Raw genomic sequence first — 16,089 nt, 5'->3', positions numbered from 1 at the left:
TTCTATTTCTGTAAAAAATGCCATTGAAATTTTTATAGAGATTGCATTGAATCTGTAGATCACTTTGGGTAGTATGGATATTTAAACAATATTAATTCTTCTAATCTATGAACATGGGATGTCTTTCCATTTATTTGTGTCTGCTTTAATTCTTTTCATCAGTATTTTATAGTTTTCAATGTACAAGTTTTTCATCTCCTTAGTTAAGTTTATTTCTAAATATTTTATCCTTTCTGGTGCAATTGTAAATGGGGTTGTTTTCTTAATTTCCTTTTCAGAGAGTTCACTTTTACTGTATAGAAATGCAACTGATTTTTGTGAAAATAAATAAGGAAATACAAGTTTTAAATGATACGTTAAACAAGATGGACTTAACTGATATTTATAGGACATTCCATCCGAAGACAACAGAATACACCTTCTTCTCAAGGGCTCATGGAACATTCTCCAGGAGAGACCATACCTTGGGTCACAAATCAAGCCGTGGTATATACCAACAATCAACATTGTAAAAATGACTATACTACCCAAAGCAATCCACAGATTTAATGCAATCCCTATCAAACTACCAATGGCATTTCTCACAGAACTAGAACAAAAAGTTTCACAATGGGTATGGAAACACAGAAGACCCTGAATAGCCAAAGGAATCTTGAGAAAGAAAAACGGAGCAGGAGGAATCAGGCTCCCTGACTTCAGACTATACTGCAAAGCTACAGTGAACAAGACAGTATGATACTGGCACAAAAACAGAGATATAGATCAATGGAACAGGACAGAAAGCCCAGAGGTAAACCCACGCACATATGGTCACCTTATCTTTGATAAAGGAGGTAAGAATATACAATGGAGAAAAGACAGCCTCTTCAATAAGTGGTGCTGGGAAAACTGGACAGGTACATGTATAAAGAATGAAATTAGAACACTCCCTAACACCATACACAAAAATAAACTTAAAGTGGGTTAAAGACCTAAATGTAAGGCCAGACTCTATCAAACTCTTAGAGGAAAACATAAGGAGAACACTCTATGACATAAATCGCAGCAAGATCCTTTTTGACCTCCCTCCTAGAGTAATGGAGATAAAAATAAAAATAAACAAATGGGACTTAATGAAATTTAAAAGCTTTTGCACAGCAAAGGAAACCATAAACAAGACGAAAAGACAACTCTCAGAATGGGAGAAAATATTTGCAAATGAAGCAACTGACAAAGGATTAATCTCCAAAATTTACAAGCAGCTCATGCAGCTCAATATCAAAAAAACAAACAACCCTATCCAAAAATGGGCAGAAGACCTAAATAGACGTTTCTCCAAAGAAGATATACAGATTGCCAACAAACACATGAAAGAATGGTCAACATCACTAATCATTAGAGAAATACAAATCAAGTCTACAATGAGTTGATCACTTCACACCAGTCAGAATGGCCATCATCAAAAAATCTACAAACAATAAATGCTGGAGAGGGTGTGGAGAAAAGGGAACACTCTTGCACTCTTGGTGGAAATGTAAATTGATTCAGCCACTATGGAGAACAGTATGGAGGTTCCTTAAAAAAACTAAAAGTAGAACTACCATATGACCCAGCAATCCCACTACTGGACATATACTCTGAGAAAACCATAATTCAAAAAGAGTCATGTACCACAATGTTCTTTGCAGCTCTATTTACAATAGCCAGGACATGGAAGCAACCTAAGTGTGCATCCACAGATGAATGGATAAAGAAGACATGGCACATATATACAATGGAATTTTACTCAGCCATAAAAAGAAATGTAAATGAGTTATTTGTAGTGAGGTGGATGGACCTAAAGTCTGTCATACAGAGTGAAGTAAGTCAGAAAGGGAAAAACAAATACTGTATGCTAACACATATATATCAAATCTAAAAAAAAAGAAAGAAAAGAAAAAAAGTTCTGAAGAACCTAGGGGCAGGACAGGAATAAAGATGCAGACATAGAAAATGGACTTGAGGACATGGGGAGGGGGAAGGATAAGTTGGGACGAAGTGAGAGAGTGGCATGGACTTGTACACACTACCAAATGTAAAATAGATAGCTAGTGGGAAGCAACTGCATAGCACAGGGAGATCAGTTTGGTGCTTTGTGACCTCCTAGAAGGGTGGGATAGGGAAGGTGGGAGGGAAACACAAGAGGGAGGAGATATGGGGATATATGTATATGTAGAGCTGATTCACTTTGTTATAAAGCAGAAACTAACACACCATTGTAAAGCAATTATATTCCAGTAAAGATGTTTAAAAAATTAATTAAATTAAATTAAATTTTAAAAAAGGAATGCAACTGATTTTTGTATGTTGATTTTTTTATCCTGCAACTTTTCTGAATTTACTTATTAATTCAAACAGTTTTTTGTGGAGTCTTCAGGGTTTTCTATATATAAGATCATATCATCTGCAAACAAGGATAATTTTACTTCTTCCTTCCTGATTTAGATGCCTTTTATTTCCTTTTCTTGCCTAATTGCTGTGGCTAGGAAATCCAGTATTATGTCAAATAAAAGTGACAAGATTGGGAATCAAATCCTTGTCCTGTTCCTGATCTCAGAGGAAAAGTTTTCAGTTTTCACTGTTGAGTATGATGTTAGTGGTGGGGTTGTACTATATGGCCTTTATTACACTGAGGTATATTCCTACTATACCTAATGTGTTGAGTGATTTTTTTTACTCTGAAAAGGTACTGAATTTTGTCAGAAGCTTTTTCTGCATCTATTGAGATGATCATATAAATTTTACCCTTCTTTCGTTCATTAATTTTCATATGTTAAGCCATCCTGCATCCCAGGGATAAATCTCATTTGATCATGATGTGTGATCCTTTTAATGTGCTGTTAAGTTATGTTTGCTAGAATTTTGTAGAGGAATTTTGCATCTATGTCCACCATGGATATTGGCCTGAAAATGCTGGAGGCATCACACTTTCTGGTTTCAAAATACATTACAAAAGCTATAGTAATTAAAACAGTATGATACTAGCATAAAGACGATATATAGACCAATGGAACAGAATAGGGAACCCAGAAATAAGCTCACGCATATACAGTTGACTGATCTTCGACAAAGGTGCCAAGAACATAGAATGGGGAAAGGATTTCTCTTCAACAAATAGTGCCAGAAAAATTGTATATTCACAGGCAAAAGAATGAGATTTGACCCCTTTCTTACACTATACATAAAAATCAACTCCAAATGGATGAAAGACTTAAAAATAAGACCTGAAACTGAAAAACTCCTTGAAGAAAGGAGGAAAAATCTTCTTGACATTGGTCTTGGCAATGATTTCTTGGATTTGACATCAAAAGTATAAGCAACAAAACCAAAACTACACAAGTGGAACTACATTAAACTAAAAAGCTCCTGCAAGAGAAGGAAACAATCAACAGAATGAAAGGCAGCCTACAGAATAGGATAAAAAATTTGCAAACCATCTGTCTAGTAAGAAGTTAATATCCAAAATATATAATAACCTCCTACAACTCAATAGCAAAACAAAAACAAAAACAACCCAAGTAAAATATTGGCAAAAAACTTGATATTTCATTAAAGAAGATATACAAAAGGCAACCAGGTATACAAAAAGATACTCAACATCACTAATCATCAGAGAAATGCAGATAAATACCACAACGAGATGGTACCTCACATTTGTTAGGATGGCTATTATAAAAAAAAAAAAGATACATGTTGGTGAGGACATAGAGAAATTGGGACCCTTATACACTATTGGTGAGAATGTGGAATGGTACAGCCACTACAGAAAACATTATAGAGATTTCTCAAAAAATTAAAAACAGAGCTACCATATGATCCAGCAATCCTGCTTCTGGGTATATATCCAAAAGAATTGAAATCCAGATCTCAAAGTGGTATCTGTAACCCCATGTTCACTGTAGCATCATTCACAATAGCCAAGATATGGAAACAACACAAATGTCCAGCAACAGAAGAATGGATAAAGAAAATGTGGTATATATGTACAATGAAATATTATTCAGCCTTCAAAGAAATCCTGCCATTTATGAAAATATGGATGAACCTAGAGGACATTATGCTAAGTGAAATATGCCAGTTACAGGAGGACAAATACTGTATGATTCCACTTGTATGAGGTATTTAAAATGGTCAAACTCATGGAAGCAGAAAATATAATGATGGTTGCCAGAGCTGGGAGGCAGGGAAAATAAGGAGGTGTTGTTCAACAGCTATAAAATTTCAGTTATGCAAGATGAATAAGTTCTAGAGATCTGCTGTACAATATAGTACTTACAGTTACCAATACAGTATTGTGTACTTTAAAATATATTAAGAGGATAGAATTTATATTAAATGTTCTTACCACCAAACACACACACACACACACACACACACACACACACACGCACACACACACACAAGAACACAAGGAAATTTTTGGAGGTAATGGATATGTTTAGTACCTTAATTGTGGTGATAGTATCATAGGTATATGCATATGTCTAATCTCATCAAGATGTATTGATAAATACTAAATGTGCATAAATTTTTGTATATCAATTATACCTCAATAAAGTTCAGGTATAGACATAGATAATGTTCTTTTTTTTTTACTTTTACATTTATGTTTACATGTAAGGTTGACCTATAGGTTTTGTTTGTTTGCTTACTATTTTTGTTGGGTTTGGTATAAGATTATGCTTGTAAGGTGAATTGGGAAGTTTTCCATCTATAATTATTAGCATAATGATCCCCTATCTCTAAGGAGGTTTAAGTGGATTTCCTACACAACCATCTGTTTTAACAGTCTTTTCCTTTCTTCCTTTGTTATTCAACTATTCTACAATTAAAATTTGTAATTTAAGGGGGGCAAGAGATAATTGGGAGATTGGGATGGACTTATACACACTACTATATATATAATAAGACAGATAACTAATAGGGTCCTACTATATAGCACAGGGAACTCTACTCAATATTCTGTAATAATCTATATGGGAAAAGAATCTAAAAAAGAGTGGTATATGTATATGTATAACTGATTCACTTTGCTGTACACCTGAAACTAACATAACATTGTAAATCAACTATACTCCAATAAAATTTTTTTTAAAAAGGAAAAATTTCTCGTAATTTAAAATTTCCTAGAAAATCATCCAACAAAATTTTCTGTGTTAACATATACTATATTTTCTATCATTTTTTAAACTTTTTGGAATACATGAATATTTCTTCTTTTTTATTTCTAACGTTTAATATATTTTCTCACTCTATTTTACTTGAATATTTACTCAAATATCTTTACCTAGTTCTCAGTCTTAGATTTGACAATCTACTATCTGTTTTCTGATTCACTAGCATGTTTTGTCTTTATCAGTATCTTCCTAGGTTTATTTTGTTGTTGTCTTTCTAATGTATTGTCTTTAATGCTTAATTAATTTTTTATTCTATGTTAATAATGTTGATATTTAAAGCTATGTATGTATTTTACCTTGAGTACATCTTTGACAAAACATCATAAGTTTTGATATATGGAATTGTCATTGCCATTATTTTCTAATTGGTCCCTAAGTATAGTTTTGATTTCTTCATTAGCCTAAGAGTTATTTCAGAGAGGCTTTAATAGTTATTTTAAAATTGGTAATTAATATTTTAATGACTTTTTTGTAAAATATGATATTTGAATACTTTTTTATGTTTAATTTTTTTAACATCTTTATTGGAGTATAATTGCTTTACAATGGTGTGTTAGTTTCTGCTTTATAACAAAGTGAATCAGTTATACATATACATATATCCCCATAACTCTTCCCTCTTGTGTCTTCCTCCCTCCCACCCTCTCTATCCCACCCCTCTAGGTGGTCACAAACCACCGAGCTGATCTTCCTGTGCTATGCGGCTGCTTCCCACTAGCTATCTATTTTACATTTCGTAGTGTATATATGTCCATGCCACTCTCTCACTTTGTCCCAGCTTAACCTTCCCCCTCCCCGTGTCCTCAAGTCCATTCTCTAGTAGGTCTGCATCTTTACTGCCATCCTGCCCCTAGGTACTTCATGACCATTATTTATTTATTTTTTTAAGATTCCATATATGTGTGTTAGCATACGGTACCTGTTTTTCTATTTCTGACTTACTTCACTTTGTATAACAGATTCTAGGTCCATCCACCTCACTACAAATATCTCAATTTCATTTCTTTTTATGGCTGAGTAATATTCCATTGTATATATGTGCCACATCTTCTTTATCCATTCATCCTATGATGGACACTTCCATGTCCTGGCTATTGTAAATAAAGCTGCAATGAACATTTTGGTACATAACTCTTTGTGAATTATGGTTTTCTCAGGGTATATGCCCAGTAGTGGGATTGCTGGGTCATATGGTAGTTCTATTTCTAGTATTTTAAGGAACCTCCATACAATTCTCCATAGTGGCTGTATCAATTTACATTCCCACCAACAGTGTAAGAGGGTTCCCTTTTCTCCACACCCTCTCCAGCATTTATTGTTTCTAGATTTTTTTATGATGGCCATTCTGACTGTTGTGAGGTGATACCTCATTATACTTTTGATTTGCATTTCTCTAATGATTAATGATGTTGAGCATTCTTTCATGTGTTTGTTGGCAATCTGTATATATTCTTTGGAGAAATGTCTATTTAGGTCTTCTGTCCATTTTTGGACCAAGACAGTATGGTACTGGCACAAAAACAGAAATATAGATCAATGGAACAGGATAGAAAGCCCAGAGATAAACCCACGCACATATGGTCACCTTATCTTTGATAAAGGAGGCAAGAATATACAGTGGAGAAAAGACAGTCTCTTCAATAAGTGGTGCTGGGAAAACTGGGCAGGTACATGTAAAAGTATGAAATTAGAACACTCCCTAACACCATACACAAGAATAAACTCAAAATGGATTAAAGACCTAAATGTAAGGCCAGACACTATCAAACTCTTAGAGGAAAACATAGGCAGAACACTCTATGACATAAATCACAGCAAGATCCTTTTTGACCCCCTTCCTAGAGAAATGGAAATAAAAACAAAAATAAACAAATGGGACCTAATGAAACTTCAAAGCTTTTGCACAGCAAAGGAAACCATAAACAAGACCAAAAGACAACCCTCAGAATGGGAGAAAATATTTGCAAATGAAGCAACTGACAAAGAATTCATCTCCAAGATTTACAAGCAGCTCATGCAGCTGTATACTTTTTGATTATTGGTATGTATTCATTATTTTATGGCCAGTGTAAGCTGTGTATTTTGTGACTATTTCATGGACCCTAATGTAATCTTTCATTTTAGGAAAAGTGTCAATTTAAGAATCAACTTTGTTGTTTGAAATCATCTAAATCCTTAGAATCTTTGACTACAAAATCTGTCAAATACCAAAAGAGAGGACTTAAGGTTTTGTTTTTTTTTAATACAGCTGTGAATCTCTCCATTTCTTCTTGTACTCTTAACAATTTGCTTACTGGATTTCACTGTAATGTTATTTGACAGGATCATGACTAGTTCAGTCTACTAGACTGTAAGCCTAATGAAAATAGGCATCTCATCTGCCTTTTTTAACATTGAATAACAAGCCCCTGGTCCAGTATTTATTGAATAAATATAAGAAAGTATATGCCCTTCATCAATAAAAATAGCTTCTCTGTTATAACTAATATTTTTACCCTCAATTCAAATTTTTCTGATGCCAGTATTCTGTTCCCATATTTTCTTGTATATATCTTATATCTTATATCATGTATATCTTGTATATCTTGTTTTTGCTTTTTTTTCTTTTCCTTTTTATGTTTCTTTTTCTGCCCTATCCTTGATCTATGAAATCTATTTTGTTTGTGACTGTATTCAATAAACAGTCATCCAGGTTAGAATTCAGTTATTAAATGGTTTTAAGTGTCATAAAAGTATTGTTTAATCCCTCTATTTAACTCCTGTATTAACACATCATAGTTAACATATTTTTATTCTCCTCCCCCGGACCCTGTGTCTTCTTTATCTCATCCTTGGACACTTATTAAATAAACTGGGATCTTACATTTGGATTATTATTAATTTTTACATAATATGACTTCTCTTCAAAAGTTTTTTTGGGGTATTTTTTGGTGTTTTGTTTTTTTAATGAAGTATACTTGGCTTACAATATTATATTAGCTTCAGGTGTACAACATAGTAATTCAATATTTTTATAGCTTATACTCCATGTAAAGTCAGTATAAAGATTGGCTATATTGCCTATGCTGTAGAGTACATCCTTGTAACTTTTCTACTTTGTAGTTTGTAGCTCTTAATCCCCCTCACCCATTTTGCCCATCCCCCCCCAACTCTGTCCCCTCTGGCAACCACCAGTCTGTTCTCTGTATCTGTTAGTCTTTTTCTGTTTTGCTATATTTGTTCATTTGTTTTATTTTTTAGATTCCACATATAAGTGAAAACAACAGTATTTGTCTTTCTCTGTCTGACTTACTTCACTAAGCATAATACCCTCCAGCACCATCTATGTTGCCACAAACGAAAAAATTTTATTCTTTTATATGGCTGAGTAATATTCCCGTGTGTATGTAGTGTGTGTGTGTGTGTGTGTGTGTGTGTGTGTATCACATCTTCTTTATCCATTCATCTGTTAATGGACATTTAGTTTTTTACATTTAAATTTAGTTTTTCAAACAATGTCTCAGTTATTTAGACCAATACTTCCTAAACATAAATTATGCCTTAAAGTTTGTCCTGCTTCTTCCAGGCAAAGACCTGGGCCTTTTTCCTCCTACACTGACCATCCTTGGCTATGGGCCACACCACGTGCTGGGAGATGACAGAATTCCCTCAGGCAGTTCCAACTCTCCTTACAGGGCAGGAGGCTTCAGTGCCAAAAAGGCACTGAAAGGGGTGATGGTGAACGGGGGAGCTAAGAGCAAAACACACAGAAGCTGCTAAAAAGAGGAGAGGGGTCCAGACAGAGCACCAATGGTGTCTGCCACACCAACACCTCAGTGCAGACAACAGGTGGGAGCAGCGGTCCCTTGGGGGAATGAACCAGCTGTACTTTCTGCAGGCGACCCCTCACCCCGCCCTCCTCACCTGGCCTTCACTCTCTGTCGCCCCTCCTATCAGAAGTGGAGGCGCTGAAGAGGTCACACTTGGACTTACCATCACTGCCAGGCTTTGCATCAACTGCATTTGTGCAGAAACTTCGATTAATGGGTAATTCTATCGCCTGCGAACCAGAGGGAAGGAGCGCTTTTCTAAAATTCGCAAGTGAAAAGTGAGGGTGTCAGATGCAGGATGTGCGACCACGGGGTTTACCACTTTATTAAAACTGTTGCCCATGTAAAGACTCAACCGGGTCACATATTAATAATTATCACTGGCAATCTTTAACATCAGCCGAAGCCCACAAGTGAAACAATATTACATCTCTCGGTCTCATTTATCTTACTGCTTATGGCCCCTCTGTGGTCAGCACGCCATGAGCTTCGTGGACATTTAATTATGAGCACATCATAAATGTAGCTGACAAGGCAGAGGCTGCCTGGGGAGGCTCCTGGCAAGGGGGTCTGTGTGGAAAGTAGTGACTTGATGCCCCCCACGACAGGGAGAGGTGAGAGCACTTCTCTGCGACGTCCCTCTGTGGCATCCTGTTGCCCGCTGGCTGGACAGGGGCACCGGGTAGGATGATGCCTGGTTCTCATCAGCCCCTTGAACGTTCAGGTGCATCAGTCATATAATCTTAAAACTTAAGGCCGGTTTTTTGTTTTGGAGTGTTTTTTGCAGATTATATTCCATTATAGGTTGTTACAAGACATTGGGTATAAATCCCCGTGCTATACAGTAAGTCCTTGCTACTTATGTGTTTTTTTTTTGTTGTTGTTGTTGTTGTTGTTGTTGTTGTTTTTGCGGTATGTGGGCCTCTCACTGTTGTGGCCTCCCCCGTTGCGGAGCACAGGCTCCGGACGCGCAGGCTCCGGACACGCAGGTTCAGCGGCCATGGCTCACAGGCCCAGCCGCTCCGCGGCATATGGGATCCTCCCAGACCGGGGCACGAACCCGTATCCCCTGCATCGGCAGGCAGACTCTCAACCACTTGCGCCACCAGGGAGGCCCTATGTGTTTTATATACAGTCATTTTTATCTGCTATTCCCATACTCCTACTTTGTCCCTCCCTCCTCTCCCTTTCGCTTTTGGGAACCATAGTTTGTTCAATTTAAAAAAACAAAAACCAAAAAAAACCTAAGGCCAGCTGTGCTCTCTCCTGAGTACCTTGACCCTCTTTTGCTGTTGTACCTGACCTTTACCTATCCACTGTGGGTTAAGCCTCCACCCCAGAGCCCAAGGATCTAGGAAGCCCACCTGGACCACCTTCGACCCAAACCACTCAGTTCTAACAGGGGCAAAGGCCAGTGATGGTGCTGAGAACACCCCACCAGCCAGGCCTACTCCAGCAATAGCTTTCCACTCAATCAGACAGAGAGGCCCCCTGTAAGACAGGCCTGGCATCTGTGTCTAATTAGCCACCACTCTGCCATGAGGGTCACTGCAGGGCACCCATGAGTCCGCACCCCTCTGTGTGGGCCAGGGGAGCAGCAAGACCAACTGGCATGGCGTGGGTCAGAGCCTGTCCCCGTCCTCAGAGGGGGTGAGGGCTCCCCCAGCATCCCCACCACCCAACAGGCTTGGGCAGACCAGACAAAGCGTATAATCAGGGGGCGCAATGGAAGAGCTCCTAGGAGAATGCTGAAAAGTAGCTATCATGTTGGCAGATAAATTCTACACACAATTATTCATTCCTAGCCTCTTGACATGTAGATTAATGAGTTTGATAACCCAGGCTTCTAAGAAGTAGATTTCACTCTGTTCCCAGGCTTTCTCCCCCTCTACCTACAAACAGCACACGGGTCTATGGAGAAAAAACAAATCGATACATTTGCAGTAGCCATCACTGCTTTTTGTGATTGGAGCCCTACGTCAAAAAGATGATGTGTGTTCTCAAAATGGCCTCTCCTTCTCGGCCTGGGAAAAGCTGGCAGTGGCCGGGCAGACGCTGGAGGGGACAGGGGACCTCTGACCTTGACCCCGCTTGCGCCCTGGACCATCTGTGGTGGGCTGGGCAGGGAGCATTTCCCACGCTGACCCCGAGGGGAAAGGGCTGTTTGTTGACACAGCAGTATATAACCTGCAGTCACAACTTGGGTCGGAGTCTCGCTGGATGTGGCACTGCCCATCCCTGGTGGGCACCAAGACACCCTTGCCAAGAAGGAGTTCTGTGCGAGAAAAGGGCACACAGGAGTGAGGCAAGTACCCGCAGCTTCTCCGGGCATTTCATTGTGGATGGACCGCCCCGAGCTTCGTTTTCTGTTCCTTCCAACCCCAACGTAAGGAGTTCAGATCCTCACAAAGACGAATTGTGTCCACATTTATCATCATGGTTTGGTTTTTATGCCATGATTGCACCACCATCCCCAACCAGGAGTGGGTAAAAGTCTGAAGATGTATTTGGAGTGTCAGGAGAGTGTTCCCTTGGCCATTGGGCAAAAGCGTTTCTTGATCATCAATGGTGTTTACATTCTAAAAATAACACGTGCTTTTTGCAACAAATTCAAACGATATGGAAGGAAACAAAATATTGGGTTGGCCAAAAAATTCGTTCAGGTTTTTCCATAAGATGTATGGAAAAACCCGAACGAAACTTTTGGCCAACCCAATAATAAAGGTAGATGTTTCTCCACTCACCCTCGATCCTACTCACAAGGGACAATCATGGGTTAAAAGCCTGGTGTGTACCCCTCAGGACATTTCCCTACACCTTGGCCTGTGCTGAAAGAGGGTGAGTGGGGCTATGGTGCTGGGTATGGGGGAGGTAGAGGGAATACAGAGGAAGGCCCCTCACCTGCTCATCTGCTACCTGCCAGGAGGCTTTGCCACCACCTTCCCCTGCCAGGCAAGCCCTGTGGGGACCAGCACAGACTTCAACAACCTGGATAGAGCTCTCCCTGAGTACTGGGTGAGCACATTTGATGTCTGTAGGATCTCTATGGATGCTGGGGGGACAGGGCTACAGGTGGCATTCTGCAGGCACCTTCCTGTATCCTACAGAAATAGGAATTAATGCAGCAGAAATCCACCCAGCTCACAAAAACCCAATGTGAGCTTTCATCAGCAACATGGACTAGTTTAAGCATTCCTGGAGAGACAACAGAATTTCAGCATAACCTCCATCCTGCCTCTAAACAGACAGCCATAAGCTATGCCAAAAGGGTCAAGAGTTCCTCCCTATCCAAGCAGCCGTGAGGCGCAGGGTGTCTCAAGCACACAGAGTCTCGGGGTCAGCGCTGCCATGTTTCACAAGTAAAAATTCAGGAAGCTGGGCAAATTTGAATTCCAGTTAAACAACAAATAAATTTTTAGTATCAATGTCTCAAATATGCATGAGACATACTTATGCTAAAAAAGTTCCACTATATACTAAATACGAAAATAATACACTAAGAAAATAATTGTTAGTATTAGTATATCTATAGTATATTAGTATGTATATTAGTATTATATTTGAGACATAGGTATGCCAAAAAATGATTAGTTAGGGACTTTGGGATGGACATGTACATACTGCTATATTTTAAATGGATAACCAACAAGGACTTACTGCATAGCACAGGGAACTCTGTTCAATATTATATAACAACCTAAATGGGAAAAGAATTCAAAAAAAAAATAGATACATGTATATGTATAACTGAATCACTTTACTGTACACCTGAAACTAACATAACGTTGTTAATCACCTATACTCTAATATAAAATAAAAAGTTTTAAAAAATAGCATCTATCTCATGGAGTTTTATGAGAATTAAATGAGATAATCCATGTAAAGTACTTACTTTGTAAGTACTCAATAAATGCTAGCATAGACCTTCGGGGGAAAAAATGATTAGTCATCTGAAATTCAGATTTAACCAGACATCCTATCTTTCATCTGGCAATCTTAGTCAGGGCGTCCCTGTGAAAGTACTCAGGGCAGAACCTGAGTGGGACCAGGGAGAAGAAAGCAAAAACAGTTCAGCTACACACAGGAGCCCCATCCACCCTCCATCCAGCCCCACCTCAAACTCCCAGCCTCCTGAGCCCAGAGCCCAGATCACTGGAGGAAGCTTTGGACCTCAGGTCCTGAGCGGGTGAGAAGCCCCCATGTCTGGATTCTGGGGCACTGTATATGGCAGCCTAAATGAGGGGTGGAGGGAGTTGGGGAGGTGTATCTCAGGCTGGATACCAAGGCAGCAGCACAAGGGACCATGGCCCAAGGAATTCTGGACAAATCTCTTCCCGCTCCCAGAACACAGAACATCAGCAACTCCTCACAACCTGGCTGGAGCTTCTTCTAGAAGACGGTGGAAGTTTGGAGGTCCTAGTCTCCATCTGGCCAGGCAGCCATCCCTGAACAGAAAAACGTAATGCACTTGGGGGGAGGTGGGGAGAATAGCCACCTCTGTTTCTTTTTCAAGTCAACTATGGCCAGACTGACTCATCTCCTCTCGTAGACCAGAAAGTCTCACATCTTGCTGCTTCTTAATCATATGGAAACCTAAATATAGATATGTCTGCAGAAGGACAAGCCTGAGAAAACTGGTGTCCTTGTTCTCCCGGGGGAAAGCTCGAGTCTCACGATTTTCTCCTGAATTGTGAGTGCTGGGCTGCTAGCAAGACTAGGTTGGGGACAGTGTCCTCAGCAGTGATTCTATCATGGTGGGTGGAGGGGGGGCCTGTCAGAGTCACAGCAGTAACTCAGACCTGCCTCCAAGTCAGCTGCTGTGCGGGGGTCCCACACACCCCCACTTTGCCCCCTCTGGACAAATCTCCAGCTTCACCCTGCCACGATAGTGGCATAGTGACAAGGACGCAGGTATCTTGGTTGCATCACAGCAGAATGCCTGGGCCAGAGGAAACCTCACTGCCATCTGCCCTGGAGCATCGGCCCAGGGCTGCAGGCTGCAGAGAAGGTTCCTGCAGCAGCATCGCACTGAGCACCCAGCTGCTTAGGACCCAGTGTAGCCCAGCACCCAGGAACCAGCAGGACCCCCACAGCACCAGGCTTTCCTACGTTCTGCATCTGAGTCCAGTTCACTTCACTCAATTCTGTGAAGTAGCACAAAAGATGCACCTTTTTTGAGAAATAGCTCAATAACCTTCAGGAAGTTTCTCTAGGCCTGAAGGTTCCACAAGCTAGGGTACAGGAGTAAAGAGAGCTGTGTTGAAGAGAACACAGGTACAAATGAGATAACCATCAACACAATCCCACTAAACATCGATTTGTCCAGAGAAAAAATTTAGAAGAGATAAACGTCCTATCAGATTAGCCACTAAAGGCCTTTCCAAAACACAGTGGTCAAGTTAAGCAGTGAGAATGAGACCTGAGAGCCAGGCCAACGGCCTGGTATTCCAAGACTTCACTGTCCAGCCCAGTGCAGGAGGACCCGGGATAACCCTCCTCTGTCTCCACTGCATGTCCAGAACACAACACGCATGTCCTCTCAGCGTCCCTCGACTAGACACCGAAACCTGGCAGCTCACAGTCCTCAGTGCAGGCCACGGTCTCGCTAGGTTTGCACAGTAGTTCATACAGGTTTGAATTAATTGCCAATATTTAAAAATCAGGATATTTCCCAGGAAAATCCTGATTTCCAGGTTCCCTTGAAAAATCAGAAGCTCTGACAATACTGGGCCTGGGTCTGTCCAGTTGGCGGGAACTGGGGAATAGCCGCCCCCTTCGATGGGGCACCAGGCTTAAAGATGGCTGCCAGCTCTCTGCGGTCCCCAGACGCCCTACGGAGGGGCACCGTGGAGGCCCCACCCATGGCCTGAGGACCAAAACAGGACACGGGCAACCACTGCCCTCCACCATGGTCCCTCCCACCTCTCAGAAGAACCGTCATCTAAACATCTTCCCTCTCATAACCACAGGTTCACTCCCCTTTAGATCCCCCAAAGCCTGAGATTTACCATCTGTAATCTCAATAGCAGCATCAATTAATAAGACAAACAACTCCAGAGTCTTGGAAACCATCTAGAAAATAAGTTAAATTGAAGAAGAATCACTTTTGCCAAAACCAGAACAGCCATGCCCAGGGCCCAAGGCAACAGAGACAGCATAGCTTATGTGCCCATTTCACAGACTGTGGCAACAGAGGTCACAGTCCTATTTCCCCCAACTCTATGCCTCTTAACTTCCAGGATGAATGGCCCACCAATGGGGGTGGAGGGGAGGGAGGCTTCTTCAATATGTTGTGTTGAAGGGGAAAGAAAAGTTCTGATTGGCTGACTCAGGAATTGGGATTCTGGGCAGAGCTTTACAAAAGGATAATGTATCTCTAAGCCTAGGTGCCCTTCAGGGAATGTATTGGATAAATGTCTTCTGAAAAGCCTGTAAATATTCCATCGCCTCACTGTCATTACTACCATGAAATGATAATGAAGCATGAAAGAAATATAATTCCATATTCAGATGACAGCATTAGCCTCCATAAGCAAACTGAAATATTTATTAGTAAAATGTTCAGTATCTACGCCTGTAATCTAAAAAAAGGACAAAAATGTTTTATAATAAAAAAGAGATTGAATGCAGAGGTAAAATCTGGTTGGCTGATTTTATTGCTTATTATTAAATCCTGGCAAAACAATTATTTTTTTCTTTTCATTAGTAAGACACCCAAATTAAAACTATGCCCTCTGGCTGCAAGGTTTACAGTAGTGATTAAAAACAAGGAATTGTGATGCATGGGGCTTTTGACAATGGCATAATCAAATTCATTCATATTGTTCAATCTTTCACTGACAAATATTTTTACAGTGAAATATACCAAACAAAGACTCGCATACAACAACTATCAATACAGAGAAATTAGGAAACCTTGTTATTATTTAAATAGTGAAGTGATACAATGTTGCCATAATCTTGAATACAAACATGATAGTGTAGTTAATTAGGGTAATTATTGCCTAAATTGTGCTTAATTGTCTTATACTGAATAGGATGTGTGAATGAAGCTTTTTGAGCTTTTTACAATACGTTCGTTAAGT

Source organism: Mesoplodon densirostris, chromosome 19, assembly GCF_025265405.1.
Source record: "Mesoplodon densirostris isolate mMesDen1 chromosome 19, mMesDen1 primary haplotype, whole genome shotgun sequence".
Classification (NCBI taxonomy): domain Eukaryota; kingdom Metazoa; phylum Chordata; class Mammalia; order Artiodactyla; family Ziphiidae; genus Mesoplodon; species Mesoplodon densirostris.
This window is presented reverse-complemented; position numbering follows the sequence as displayed.